Source organism: Diabrotica undecimpunctata, chromosome 5 (genome assembly GCF_040954645.1).
Source record: "Diabrotica undecimpunctata isolate CICGRU chromosome 5, icDiaUnde3, whole genome shotgun sequence".
Lineage (NCBI taxonomy): Eukaryota > Metazoa > Arthropoda > Insecta > Coleoptera > Chrysomelidae > Diabrotica > Diabrotica undecimpunctata.
The window spans coordinates 96,651,621-96,667,822 of record NC_092807.1 but is presented as its reverse complement, the minus strand read 5'-3'; the positions used below and the strand labels follow the sequence as shown (position 1 = coordinate 96,667,822).

Below are 16,202 nucleotides of genomic sequence, written 5' to 3'. Positions count from 1 at the left end.
ATTTTGAGGTTATTCTAACTTGACGTATATAATTTAATGTAGAAATTTCAATGGCCTCGACTATATTTTTCTTGTCTTGTACCAATACCAAAACCATTTGTTTTTTATTTTTGTTAGTTTTGCTCTTCCTGTTATTAGCTTTCTAAACGGGTTGACGAATCATAGTATAGAAGCCAGTAAAACTGCTTCAGTCCTGCCTCCTATTTTACATTGCTGTGCCAGTCCTGATGACACCATAGTATTTGCGGACAACTTAGAAGACCCTATGAACTTTATGAAGACCAAGTTCTTATGAACAAAATCACGTATTACATTCAACAATATGGACTCAATATAAACGTTAAGAAGACAGAGCTTATAATAATTAGCAAGAAAAGAATAACAGAAGGTCAACTCTACGTCAACCAATCCCCTGTAGAAAGAGTGACGCACTACAACTACCTCGGCACCATAATAAATGAAGAATGGACCAACAACCAGGAGATTAGAGCACGCAACGGAAAAGATAGATCCACCTTCAATCGGATGGGGGCCTTCTTCAAGAGTCACAACCTCTCTCTTGATACAAAAATAAGAATGCTGCGATGCTACGTCTTCTCTGTCCTTTTTATGGTGTTGAATCGTGGACCTTGAACGAAGATATGTGCAGAAAACTGGAAGCATTTGAGATGTGGCTATATCGGAGAATGCTTAAGATCCCGTGGACTGACCGAGTCACAAATGAGGAGGTCCTCAGAAGAATGAATAAGAATCGAGAAGTACTGACCACCATCAAATCTCGAAAGTTACAGTTCTTCGGACATATGCGAAATAAATCCAGATATGCTCTCCTTCAAGCCATCCTGCAAGGAAAAATATTTGGAAAACGAGGTCCAGGAAGAAGAAGAACATCTTGGTTAAAGAACCTCAGAATCTGGTTCAATACAACATATGTGCAGCTTTTCTGCGCTGCTGCAGATAAGATAAAGATTGCCATGATGATCGCCAACATTCGTAACGGATAGGCACATCAAGAAGAAGAAGAAGCCAGTCCTGAAACTGATATTTACCAGTTCCAGGAATATTTAATGACCCAACAATCTAGATCTTCAATGTTTTGTGATAACAGAGTTACCTCGTGAATGGTAAGGTTCTTTACCACGCATTGCGGTCTTGCGTAGTGAGAGGCCAAGGCTTCAAAAAGCTATATTCACATCATCTAGCCCTGGGGGTTCGTGGGGACCATTGTCCATTCAACTTGGTACAAAGGTGCTACCTTCCCAATTCCCTCACCACCATGACATTAGACCTGTAGCTGTGTCATTTAAACTGTGATCTCAATAATTTTCAAACAAATTATAACATGGAATCGAACAAAAAACAAGCAACGTTGTTTTGAAAAACATTCAATAAAATACGTGATACGTCACGTTTTTTTCTTCTTTTTTACTTATTTGTGTTTTGCTCGTATAACAGATATTTAATATATTTGCCACTGTTTTTGTAATATCAATTTAAACAAACGCAGACTTCTAAATTGCCTGATATTCATTATCAACATAATTTTACAGTATTACCACATGTGATAATCATGTGCACTTGACAAACAAAATTACAGGGTGACGCAAGAACAGTAGACAGAATGTGGAAAGTACATTGTAGGAATTTCATGACTTGTTCAAATGTTAATTATAAAATATTTGCATTTTAATCAATACGTTTACGTTTTTTTCAACGTTTTACTTACATTGTACTAATACAATTATTGTGACGTCATACGGCCAATTTTTGACGTTAAGTCAAAGTCTTGATTTTTAAAAAATCAATTTTGAATTCCAATCCCATACTAGATAAATTTTAAACTTGTTGGATATTAGTTTTTACGGTTACTTTCTATCAATAATGGAATCAAATTACGAATGATATGCTTAAACTTTGTTATGTAAGTCATTTTTGTATTTTGTGTAAATTATGATTTGTTCTGTGATTTGTTGTAAAAGTACAAGTAAAATTTGATTTACTGAAAATGTTGCCTTACGGCTCACTAGATAGTAGATAGCTGCTTCATTAGTTTTTGCCGCGTGTTCATTAGTGTATTTGCTGATCTTCTACCATTTAGGCCTCGTTAATATTGTTTTCCTGGCTATTTTTTGTGAATTTGGTTTTTTGTGTTAAAGAAGAGTTCATTTTTTTCACTGCACCTTAATATTTTATTTATTTTTCTATATATTTTTTCTAAATTATTAGCTATTATTTCAGTGTCATCGGCATCCCTAATTTGTTAATTAAAACCCATTTACTTTTATTGCTGCTGGGACTCAGTATTTTTTAGTATTTACATTTACAAAACAAATATGACAATATACATTATTGTCTGACTTTCCTCATAACTTCGACTGCTTTGGATATGTCACGTTTAATGTTTGCTACTGCTCGTTGATTGTAGTAGAGCTTTGATAATAATCTTATATATATAGGTCGTCTAGGTTCATGTTTAATTCTATTAAAAGCTTTGTTATAGTCTATGAAATAAACGTAAATGTATTGATTAATATCCAAGCAGCTGTGAATAAAAACAATTAAAATTAAATAGTGATTTTCTACTAAGACCGTTATGAACGAACTCGATTGAATCAAATGCATTTAGATTTAAAAAATCAAAAGTTTTGTTGGCGCACATGGATGTTAAAAACTATTTAGCATTTCGTTTCTTTCTTTTACTTGCATCCAATTATTTTTAAACAGTTTTGTATCTATTCTTTTATTACGTATTAAATTTTGGTTCTCTTAAAGAGTTAATAAAGTTATTGCGAAATTATTATGAATTAAGTTTGTACGGTTAATATCTTCATTCTTCTTAACGATTTTCTTACAAATAATTTTTCAATGAACACATCCTGTATGTTTCGCAAACGGCGAAATGTAAATCCTGTCGAGTAAAAGACCATCCAATTCGCGGTAACGTAATAATTGCTGTAATAACAAATATACACATTTATTGTTCTCTTTATTTGATATTGAAAAAAATATAATCCACGATGACATTGAATTTTGTACGTATTAGATACGCACATGATCACACATTTATTTATTCGACGATTTTTAATTAATTTCAGATAATTACTGTTTGGAAGTACATAATATTTTAATTACAGACTAGTTTAATTAGCGCACTGTGCCATCGGGTGTTTGTTCTGATTAATAGTGACATAAGTGACACAAAAAATACTATTTTTCCAAACTTCACAAAAAAAATATAACAAAAACATTTTCTGAATTGCTAAAAGTGTCATACGTGTATTAATTAACAATTCACCATGAATGCAGTCATAAATCACTATCATTCTCGTTAAATATTGTAGTTATGCTTATTATTAACTTTTTCATATTTATTTACTAAGAGGAGGGATGTTAAACAATTTCCTAATTCCATAGCCAGTTATTCGGATTCGAATTGTAAATACAGAATATTTCATTCCCTCATTCGAATCTTGCTTTCGAGAAGGTCACTTCACCAATACCGCGTAAACTGAAATCGTCACTCGCATTACCCAAAATTTAAATGACAGAAAATTCTCCTCGGAATATTATAGAAACTACTGAACATTGACTTGCAAATTCTCTTTGTCAAACTTCACTCATGTCTCTCAGATATTGTAGCGCTTATATTTACCTACCACATTGGGTATCACTTATAGGTGGTTGAAAGTGGGGACTGAGCAATTACTGGGCTGGAGATAGGGCGAGCAAACAAACCGAAACGTTTGCGAACGGCCACTCTTGGTTTGGTTGGAGAGCTGGGTCGTAAGTAAGTGAATAAAAGAAGTACTGTATGGGGTAACTACAAAGAAAGAAATCAAAAAATACAAGAATCCAAGATATAAGAATTTACAAGAATCTTTTCACTGGATGGAAAGAAAGGCTTTTATTTCCTAAAAAAATATTAAAGGTGAAAATCTTTTTAAATGAAATAATTCTATAACTGCTGGTTTAGCGAGAAACATTACATATTTATTATTACTTCACATCAACAGTTATTACAAATAATATTAACAAAATTTAAAAGCAAAACTTACAATGGCGCTATTTGTAATGATTTACAACAAGCTCCAGACGTTGGGGACACTAACAGGAATTTAAATTATTAATAAAATGAAAATTTTTTAATCTAGCTTACATTGAAGTTAACCTTCAAACAAAACAATTCAAATTTATGGTTACTTACCAAATGTCCAAAAAAAAATACTAACTGTCATATGTCGAAATGAAATATTAAACCTTTTTGAAACATTAATTTTAATTATAATAAATAAACTTTATTTAAAAGAAAACTAATATGACAATTAGCTAATCCATAAAACTTATAATTGCATTTTTTTACAATATTTTAGTTTGTCGTGAATGCAAATTTTTTATTAATGAAATATTGTTTATTTTTACTTTGAAAAATTTTAACAAAAAAGTGCCTGGTATCACTGGCTGATGTATTTCCTTTAAGAAAGTTTTTGGGATTGGAACTGGATCAAAACACTGTAAACAAACACAGCTGTGTCCCACTCAAGCTGCAAATTGGTCTGAAGTGACCAGGGAAGACAATTAGAAAATAGACAATTCTTTAGAAGTTGGACACTGGATTCGGGCTTCGGATTATCCGGGATGACAAAAAACTGCAATCTTTAAAACTCGGCCACTCAATTCCTTCTTAAAACCATTTGAACCTCTCAAATGGTTGGAAACGCCGTCTTACAAATCTCTCAGATAAAACACAGCACGAACAATCGGTGATTAACTCAACAAAAACTGCCAGATCGCATTTTGAGTAAAAATTCACCTTTCAAATTGAAAAAATTTACCGGCTTTGAAAACTACACCCGCCAGGTATTTCTTCCTTGACTCCACAGCTTGACTTAAACTCCACAGTGCTACTATTTACACATTTTCCCGTAACAAAAACGAACAACACAATAACGAATTAGAAGAAAATCCGGACTAAACAATGAAACTGACTGACTTTGGTAGCGATTCCACCGAGAGTGACATCATTCTTAAAGATCGTTCGCCTCCCCCCGTGACTTTCTCACTAATCTAAGTGGATAATTATTTGAAGCGCAATATTAGGCGGCATCACTATCAAAGGAATGCAATTTGTGTTCAAATAAACAAAACTAAAAGTGTTTATATTATCAATCTTAGCGACGCAAAAAAGATTCAAAATATATTTCGGTGTTTTAACATACCTATATGAAAATCGAAATGCTGCAATATAATCATTACGGTAAAGGTCAAAAATCGGCAGTCGACATTCTTCACTTTCATAGCAAGAGTGTCCAAGGTTCCATTCTTTCACCCACACTATAGACTATAAAGGGACTTCTCAAATGCCAAAAACACCAACACAATTGAAGTGTTTTACACTCAAGTAAAAGATGGCGACGGATGATGAAGTGCCATCCGATACTGGTAGTAATAAAAGCGATTTAAATAGTTCTAATGTGATTAAAAAATATAAGTGTCGTGCAAAAAAAGTATGTAAGACATTTTTCTGTATAAATTGCGATGAATTATATCATGATAGTAGTTGTGCAAAGAAGAAAAATATTAAGTTTTTAAATAAGAATCATGTGGTATGTTGTGAAAAAAGTGTAAACAAGGATATTATCTATCATTAAAAGAAGGTAATGATAACGTCTTTATCATAGAAAAACTTAAAACTATAGGAAGAACTAATTCGTTCAAAATTGGGGTTGACTTTAAGTACAACGATACAATGAATTGTGCGGAATTTTGGCCAGATGGAATTATTCTAAGACGATTTAACATAAAAAGAAAGGCAACTCGAAGAAATAACAATAATGTTATTCTTAATCCGTCTTCTTCTGACGATGGAAACAAATCTACGAATATTCCCCAATAAGACGACCATCTGGAGGTACATGTGCATCAAATGGCTATTACAGTGTCTATTATCAAAATGTTAGGACTACGGAAAAAACTAAATACCCTCTCTGAATCAGTAACAGCGAATAATTATAATATACTGGCATTTACTAAAACCTCATTATGTGATAGTATAGAGAGTAATGAACTAGGCAAATCACAGTACAATATATACCGCTGTGATAGATCAAGCTTAACTAGCGATTAATAGGAACATTTCTTTAGTTTTAGTAAATCATCAATTTAAAAACATTGAATGTATTTTTGTTAAACTTTTATTTGGAAAACAAAAGTGTCTTATCGGATGTGTTTATTTACCTCCAAACTTTCCATTATATTTGTATGAAGACTATGTAAATTGTGTAGAAGGTATTTTATATGAAACACAGTACAGTTTGGTATATCTACTTGGTGATTTTAACCTACCAAATATTCATTGAGAAAATTATGAATATGGTTCAAGACCGATTGGAAATATTACTAACAAAGTTGAATGTATTTCAGAAAGTTTTGCTTTTTTAAATCTCTTTCAATTAAATAATGTACCAAACTGTAATGGGGGTTTCTTAGATCTTATTTTTTCTAGTATAAATAACATTGACTTAAAAATTGCTGATCAAACTTTATTAAAATGTGATAGCTATCATCCAGCCTTGTCCTTTGACATTATTGGAAATTATATTTTTGACTCTCTTAGCTATGATTATTTCTATTTTGTCTTTAAAAATGCTAATTATATCCTTATTAATGAATATTTAGGTTCTGTCGACTGGGATAGGATTATTGATGAGACGGATGTAAATAATAGCGTTGATAAATTGTATGAAGTGTTAGATTCCTGTATTAATCTATTTGTACCAAAAACTAGATGCAAAAACTCAAAATTTCCGAAATGGTACACTCCTCATTTAAAAGATATATTATTTCAAAAGAAGATTGCTCATGCAAAATACAAAATGACAGGATCTAAGAAGGATTATGATTATTTTTCTAATTTTCGTCAAGAATTTAGGGATTGTTACAACACATGTCAGATTCACCTAAATAATTTACAAACTGCTATGTATGATATTAAAGATTTTTGGAATTTATATAAATAATAAAAGAAAATGTTTTGATTTGCCAAACACAATGAAATATGAGAATATAACTTCTGATAATTCCCAAAATATAGCAAATTTGTTTAGTAAATTTTTTAATTCAACCTATGTTACTAGTAATACAGATTATCCAGCTGTAAACTCTGATAATAGCCTTTGTGTTGAAATTTGTGATATTACTGTATTAGATGTATTTGAATTTATATCTAAGATTGATCTAAAAGTAAGTTGTGGACCTGATAATATATCCCCTTTGTTTATATTTAATTGTAGATTTATTCTATTTTACAAAAAGTATTTAGTTTATCATTGAGCTCAGGTGTCTTTCCAGAGATATGGAAGAGAAGTTATATTACCCCAGTCCATAAAGGTGGTAATAGAGAAAATATTGAAAACTACCGAGCTATATCTAAAATTTCAGTTTTTGCTAAATCTTTTGAAGGGATTGTAGCTGCAAAACTTGGTCCATTATTGAATCCTACTTTAATGCCCGACCAACATGGTTTTATTCCAGGACGTTCTACTACTACCAATCTTTTAGTTTTACAAGAATTTTTGTTGGATTTTTCTTGAAAGGTATGACCAGGTTGATGTTATTTACACCGACTTTTCGAAGGCATTCGATAGAATTATTCATACTGTCGTCCTAATGTCTAAACTTTATAATGCTGGTTTACATGGAAGATTATTAAGCTGGATGGGGAGCTCTCTCACAGATAGAACTCAAGTTGTAAAAATTAACCAATTTTTGTCATCTACTATCAATGTAACCTCTGGTATTCCACAGGGTGGACATTTATCTCCTCTGCTTTTTAATTGTTTTGTAAATGATATAAAAAATTGTTTTTATCATAGTAATATTCTGCTCTATGCTGATGATCTAAAAATTTATAGAGCCATAAAAAATTCCAATGACTGTAGTTTATTACAGAATGATTTAAGTAGGTTATTGGATTGGTGTAACTTAAATGCTTTGAATTTGAACATAAACAAAAATGTAAGGGTAATGCGATTTTTTAGAAACAAACATTCGATTTCATTTGAATACCATATTGGACCGAATATTTTAGAGGTAATCATAACATTTAAGGATCTTGGGATAATTTTTAATCCTAGAATAAGCTTCAGGGACCACTTTTCTTACGTTTCTAATAGATCTATGAAACTTTTAGGTTTCATGAAACGTAGCTTCTCTAAATTTGATAATATTTATTGTCTCAAAATTATTTACTATTCCCTTATTAGATCGGTTTTGGAATATATTAGCAATATTTGGCCTCCTCATTATAAATGCTACAAAGATCTATTAGAAAGAGTACAGAAAAAGTTCTCAAGATTTATTGCTTTTAAATTGAGAATACCTGTAAATGAAATTGAATACATTGTTTTGCAATCTTTACTTTAATTGGCTACTCTTGAAGAGAGTCGAATATTGCTAGATTTAGCAATTTATCATTTATATATAAATTAATACGAGGAGGCATTGCTGCTAGTGCTCTTTTGGAAAATGTTTACTTTCGTACACCCTGTAGAGACACCTCCCAAGAATTATTTTATTTAGAATTTCATAATCGAAATTCTACAGTAAATAAACCCTTACAGAGAACGTGTAGAAATGCAAATAAATTTAATACTAATGATTTTTTCATTTATCAGTAAGTACTATTAAGAATAAGATCGAAAATACCTTTTTATGTAATCACATTGTGTTTTAATGGTTTAAGCTAAATTTAAGTTGATTTGTAAAAAAATGGTAAGTCCGTAAATAAACATTACATTACATTACCATTATCCTAGTTTACGTAGATGACTCTACTCTCGTAACAACATCACGAGACACAGAAGTTATCGCAAAGCGCGCTCAAACTCGCCTAAACCATATGGATAGGTGGTGCGGCACATGTAAAGTAACATCTAACTCAAGCACAACACAATCCAAACACTGCTTGTAGAAAAAAGATCGACCTTAAGCTATGGATAGACCGACTCCCTATTCAGCTCATATAGACATACAAAGAAACGTATATTCCACCTCTGATTGAATACAGAGCAAACATCTACGCTCTATTACTTTAACTTTTTTTCTCCTAAATGCTTCATAAAGCCAAAATTTTAAGTTTTCAATGTCATCTTCGTTCCCAAATGCCAGAACGGCATTTTATTGACTCAAAATCCACTTCACATTCCTGAATAGCCTCATATTTATTGATGTCACTGTTGTCTATAAAATTTTCTTTATCGCTCGAATCAATATATTTCTAAATCGTTTGACATCTTCTAGATTATCGAATTTGAAATAGGTATTTTTTTCTGGTAGTCATATTGAAAAGTAACTTTTTGTAATCATTGAATTAAACGTATGAAATAAGTTAAATACACAATATAGTAGTAATAATATCGTTTAAAATATTAAAAGTAAAAAGTTGCATGAAAGGTCGCGCGTATGTACCACATACGATGGAGGTTAGAACTATTTGAATACACTGACCTCAAGCGATCAAATTTGACAACTCGGTAAAATAAATTGCTAATATATTTTAAAATTTCTCTGATTTTACGACACATTTCACACTTAAAATCGCTACCGCAAAAATCTGATTATATGAACATATCGGCCTTTTCCCCTAATACTACAAAAATAAAATACAGGATAATAAAAACAACAATTAAATACGTAAATGAGAGGTTAGTGTGTTCATTCTCCACCTCTGTTGTATTGTAAACGGGGCGTTGGCGGACGAATAAATATCGATCTCGTGACCTCGTTTTCGAACAGTTGCCCTTTGGTCTTTTATGGAGCTGCGATCTTTAAGGGCCAGGCCTCGTAACGTTATTGTTAAGTGGTTCCTTTTTCCATCCTAAACACTACTGGCGAGACTTGCTTTCTGACGTCACGGAGATTGAGGGTGCCCTCCTTACAGGCTTTAATCTTAATTCGCTTTTCATATATTTGTTACAGCTGTGAATGATATTTTTATTATATTTTACAAAAAGGAGCGTATTAGATAAATTATTTCAATGGACGAATTAAATTAATTAAATCAAAAATTAAAATATAAAAATAAATGGAATAGGATACATAGTTGTAATAAATACAAAAAAGGTTAAAGGAAGGTATTTAAAATAGACAATCTTAGAGCAAACTGATCAGGATTTTAGTCATCCAACATGAAACGAATAAAATTATCGTGCGAGAAAAAAATGGATTGGGATAAATGCTTTGCTGTACAGATTCTTGAAGAAAAAGTTTAAACCTTCGTAAAACCAAACTTCATGCACAAATTGTTTCTATTACATGTTTTTTATTACATGAATTATTTCTGTTTTTGTCTATATGTATATTTTTTCGTGTTTTCCTGATCCAAAATAAACTATAAAGTACAAGATCAAACTGTTCGTTTAAAACAACCACTATGTAGTTTTAGTAAGTGTGCAAGCTCGGCAGTTATTTTGATGGTTTACAAATTTATTGTGGAAAGTACAGCACTTTTACTAATGGAAGTATTAAATTTTCCAATATTTGCTTCTTGTATTCTCTAGCACGTTCTAAAAGCTTCGAGCTGAAATTTCCACCCACATACATATTTGCCTAAACGTCGAGCTATATTTAAGATACAATGCTTCTTCATAATCGTAAACATCCGGAGTTTTAAACTTTTTTTATATATAATACTCTATAATAATATTCTAAATTCATTTTTTATTTTTTGTTTTTCAGATTTGTATATTGGCTATAAGAAACTCACAAGAACTGAACAAAAGTAAGTATATTATTTTGATAAGGTATTATGAATATTTTGCTAGATTATAAACCAAAACGCATGATAATTGACTGTCACCTTGTTTTAATTTTCGTACATAATTTAAGTGCGTTTAAAAGATTATACAAATGTGAAGATTTGCAAAATATTGAAATTAATAAATTTGGTTTTTGAAATCGTCCACATCCGATGCACACAGTTTCTATACATCACTCGACAAGTCCCGTTAGTAACTACTACTAAACAACTTTTAGGAAAAATTAAATTCCAATCGCCAATATGGACTCATTGATTTCAATGCTTCTTTAACAATGTTTGTTCTGCTGTTTCTGTAGAATCATTTGTCTTTACTTCAAATTCATCAACTACCTTCCCATTTTTAGGAAAATCTGATTGTCTATTTATTTCGTATTCCTTTAAGATCAGTCACTCATTAGTCATTGGGAACACAATTTGGAGAACATCTTGGATGACAAAGCCAGTCGTAGTTATATTGATACTTCTCCATTTCCTTAAGTAATCGATGCGTCTTCCAAAATACTGAACCTAAAACCTTTTCAACGAATGTATTTTTTGAAAAAGTAAGAATCTATCGTTTTCGTGTTTCTGTATACCTGTTAATAATCTCAAAATACTTAACTGACCTTCTGTTATTGTGGTTAAGTATATAAATAAAAATCTGATAAATAAGAAACTTTTATCAAAATTAATGTTGTCAACAATATATTTACGTACACCTTGATTTGTTTTTGGCCTTCTCAAGATAGTAAACAATTGGCACCCAAGTTGTTGTTTTTAGAAATACTCGTGCAAATCTACACGCACACCAAAATATTTGTTTCGTTTAGTATGTTTTCAGGAAGAAATTTAAAAAAATAACATTATTGACGAAATGTGGTAAAAACAAATTTTGGAGGTAATTAATTATAAGAGACAAATTTAAAAATGGAATATGGCGGATCTAAAAAAAAACTATATATTTTGTGGTATTTTTAGCTTCGAACTTAGTGTCAATTCGCCATCTTACTAATTATTTATTTTCTAAATGTATCACCCCGCTGTTACACCTTCATCTTCTTCTTAGCGTGCTTAAGATGACAAGAGTTATCTGTCTTGAGCTAGTCTGAGCAGTTGTTCGACTCTTCATATTCAGGTCCATTCTCTGATACTCTTCAGTTACGAGACTTGTTTTCTACCAATTTCTCTGCGTCCTTAGATTTTACTTATTTTAATTTTAATTAGTCCAAGAATATTATACTGTTTTTATTTATATACATTATATGTTCACGATATTCCTGGATTCCTGATGATTAGCTTCTGCTCTGTTAAGAACTGCTTAATTTGTCGGCTTAGCTGTCAACGGTATTTTTAGTGTCCGTCTATATAACCACATTTCAAAAGCCTCTAAGCGGTTAGTAGTAAATACGTTCAAGGTCCATGCTTCGAGACCACATAAGACCACTGACATTGAAGTTTTAAGTTATCGTTATAGAAGAATGACCTCATTTTTAAAAAAGTTAAACGAGCTGTCTCAGGTCTACATTTTATCTCTTTATCTGAGTATTTTTCGGTAATATGTTAACCTAAAAATTTAAAATTGGATACCCTTTGTATTGCTTGCCCATCTATTTGAAACTGTGTATTTTGATAAGGTAAGCGACTTAAAAGAATGTATTGTGTTTTAGAACAATTAATTATTAGTCCTATCTCTTGTCCTACCGTGTTAATGGACTTTAAAATACATTGTAATCCATTTAAATCATCGCTCAATATAACTGTGTATCTATATAACAATGTATATTACAATACATTGTAATCCATCTAAATCATCGCTCAATATAACTGTGTCATCTGTGTATCTAATGGTATTTATCAGTTTTCTATTAATTTTTACACCATATTTCAAATTGTGCAAAGCACGTTTAAAGATTCTGTCTGAATATAGATTAACCAACAATGGGGACGGTACACAACCCTGTCTGACTCCCTTTAGAATTTTACACTCTTCTGTCGACTTCACATTAATACGAATAGTCTCTGCTTGACGCCAATATAATTTTTCAATCATCCTGTCGTCGCGGCTATCAACTCCCATACCTATATATAAATAAAAAATCGCCGAAATGTTTGTACATCATGACATCACTTCAGAACGACTGCACCAAATTAGATAATTATTTTATTGTTGTGTTTGCTATGATCAGGGCAAGGTTTTTGTAAAAGATAATTTTCAAACAATTGAATTGAAAGACGTAAAAAACATGTTTTCTGTTTTCCGTCATTTTAAATCGCAAAATGACTAATAGTTAACGCCGTACTATGATTAACAAAATAAAAATGTCAGTATTTATAGATTAACATAACGACATAACTCTACCTGGTATTGAGACGATGAAGTTTCAACATATCAGATGGAAAGATATGTCAATCAGGCGGTTTAAAAATCTCTTTACTAACCGCCATTCTTCTCTATTTAACTATAGGCCTGGAGGGATTTCTCTTTCCTCTAGTTCTTTTTCAATTCCCTCTCTCCAGCTTCTTCTCGGCCGTCCTCTTTTTCTTCTTCCTTGTGGTGCCACGTCAAAATCTGTTTCGGAATCCTGTCATCTGGCATTCTCTGTACATGGCCGTACCATATTAATTGTTTTTATTTTATGTCATCAACTATTGTATGCTTGGCTCCCATCATTTCTCGTCTTTTCTCATTTGGTATCTGATCTCTTCTTGATTTGCTGCTGCTCTTCTCCAGAAGTCCATTTTTGTTGCTAGTAACAGTTTCTCTGTTCTTTGTTTCATTGCTTTAGATATTGTTTGGTCCCACAGAATGCCGTTCATCATGGATATGGCTCTTCTACCCTGTATGTTTCTGTCTTTTATAGCAGCATCGAGTGTTCCACCTTGAGTTATCTTCATACCCAGGTACTTGTATTCATCACAGTGTCTAATTTCTACCCCATCGTCTAATACAATGGACTGCTTTGTCCCTCCAATACACATGGTTTCAGTTTTCTGAATGTTGACTTCGAGACCCCATTTGTTATATTTTGCTATTAGCTTCCGAGTCATGTAACTCAAGTCGTCATGATCCTGAACAATCAGTATTTGGTCATCAGCGAAACATAAGGTGTATAGTGTAGTCTCGTCATTGAGAGGGATTCCCATGCCATTAAATTTTCTGTTCCACAGCTTGAGTGCTTGTTCGAGATAAATTTTGAAAAGGGTAGGCGAAATACAGCAACCCTGCTTTAGTCCTTTCGTGACCTTAAATCCCTCAGATATCCTTGATCCAGTTTTAATTTTTGCAGTCGTTCTATTACACAGACTTTGGACTGCTTTGATAAGACCATGCTTAATGTTGACCATGCTGTAGGGTTGACCATAGTTTACTGAGGGGTACACTGTCATATGCTTTTTGTAAGTCTACGTACACTAAGTGAACTTCTTTATTGACGGCTGTTTTTTTCTCAATAACTTGCGTAATAGAGTACAAGTGGTCTACTGTGGATCGCCCAGCTCTAAAACCAGCTTGCTCCTCTGCTTCGTAATATCTCTATAGTAATTTTCTATTTTGTTCTTAATAAGTTTCCCATACATCCTACTTATTGTGCTATTTACCGCAATTCCTCTGTAATTTTCACACTGATCCTTGCTGCCCTTTTTGTGGATAGATGACATGGTAGATAATTTCCATTCTTTTGGTAATTCGGCCCCATTCAAGCAGTCTTGAAAGAGTTTTCTTAACTGTTCCGGGAGTTTGTCTGTGCCGGCTTTCACAGGACTACACAAATAAAAGGAATAAATAAAAGTTTTAATGAACCAACATCCAATGTAGTGAAACACGAACTCAATCTGTTTGTTGTAGATAAAGATAACAGTCTGTTGATTTAGATTACATGAAACTTTATTAGTTTTCTCGTCATTTATTATTAGTCCCTATCTATGGCTTGTGCTGATCGTCTTCTGTTAGAGAGTGGTCTGTAGTTTCTGATGTTTTACAGCAATCAAGACAATCGTTCGTCTTGTGTTTAATTGGTTTATATTAAAATTATATAAAATTATACTTCAAAGTCTTCTGAAATATAAGTTATTTTACATACTCCAAGAAATTATTTAAAAAACTGACGTACCACAAACAAGCATTTTATATTTTCTGGTTAAGTAAATACGCAAAAGTCAAAAATTTAAAATTAGAAACAAAAGACATGTCAAGATTATTTTCGTTGCATGAAAAAGCAGAATTTTGGGCGAAATGATGCAGTAAATCCTAATAAAAACGTCATTTACGGTGTTATGACGATGTTTCATCAAAACCTGACGCCAACCCTGTAGCAATTAGCGAAAATCCTGCAACAACACCTTTAAAAATAGATTTGAGTGACGATCGAGCGATGAATCGTTTGGGTTAAATTGAGATTACAAAATTTTGGAATGTGCAAGTTGTGACTGGCCAAATATTACGCAGAGGCGAATTGTTCCTTTTATAAAAGGTGGTGTGGGTTGGTTGGAAGCAACAAATGGCAACGTGAACAGTTTAAAAAATGTGTTTGTTGGCTGGCTGCGAAGTTCGTGACTCACTTTTTTGTTTACAATATTCTCCCAATGAGAATTGCAAGGAATTTTTTGAATTATACAATGTTTCCTATACTGAATAATATAAAGCCTTAAAAAATGATAAATGGTGGTAAAAACGTCTTCGATATCATCATCTTCGATATCGCCGCGGGAATATTAAACAGGCACGGCATGAACCAACTGGAAGCATTTGAGATGCAAGCGAATCGAAGGATTGTGAAATTCCACTGGAAGATTAAAATAAATTACAATAAAGTACCACAAAGACATTTTATACGCGGAGATACATAATATCAATTATTACATTATGCAGTAAAGCAAACTATATTGACAATTTAAATTCATATACAAATATGAAAAAAAAATATAGTCAGTATTACAAAATTAGCGAGAAAAGCTAGCAGAGATACTAACATTATTTTTCCACTTAATAGACTAGCAATAAACCCGATTCTTTCTGATCGAATTTAATAGTGTTTAAATTAAGACATTTAATTTATTTTTGAATTAATTATTACTAGGTGTGACAATAAAAATTCAACATGCCCAATAATATATATGTTGACGAACAAGACTTGCGAATTATCTCAGAGCTATATTGGCACCAAACGGCAACAATTGAAATAGAGCACACAACATCCGAAGACATACAAATCCGACGAGGAGTGAGACAGGGTTGCGTCTTATCACCGCTACTGTTTAATCTACAGTGGTAAGCCAATAGATTTTTTTATAAATAAAAAGAGAGAATTAATAGCTACCAAAAAGACTATGTCTTTAAATTATTATTGTTCTCAGAATGCTCAATCTGAAAACCTTGCACTGGCTTCTTATAAAATATCAAAATGAATTG

General features: G+C 32.1%; 2 protein-coding genes across 6 annotated transcripts in view; one reads left to right on the top strand and one right to left on the bottom strand.

The window, feature by feature from the left end:
* Tob (Transducer of ERBB2) overlaps nucleotides 1-16,202 on the top strand; it is a 242,177-nt gene that overhangs the window by 130,364 nt on the left and 95,611 nt on the right. For all 5 annotated transcript variants that reach the window (XM_072532289.1, XM_072532290.1, XM_072532292.1 and 2 more), the window contains one exon: nucleotides 10,735-10,777. The gene's annotated coding sequence lies outside the window, so the exon portion shown is untranslated. The remainder of the gene's footprint in view (nucleotides 1-10,734; nucleotides 10,778-16,202) is intronic.
* Nucleotides 1-16,202, bottom strand: part of LOC140442378 (uncharacterized) — an 87,363-nt gene that overhangs the window by 17,303 nt on the left and 53,858 nt on the right. The window lies entirely within an intron of this gene.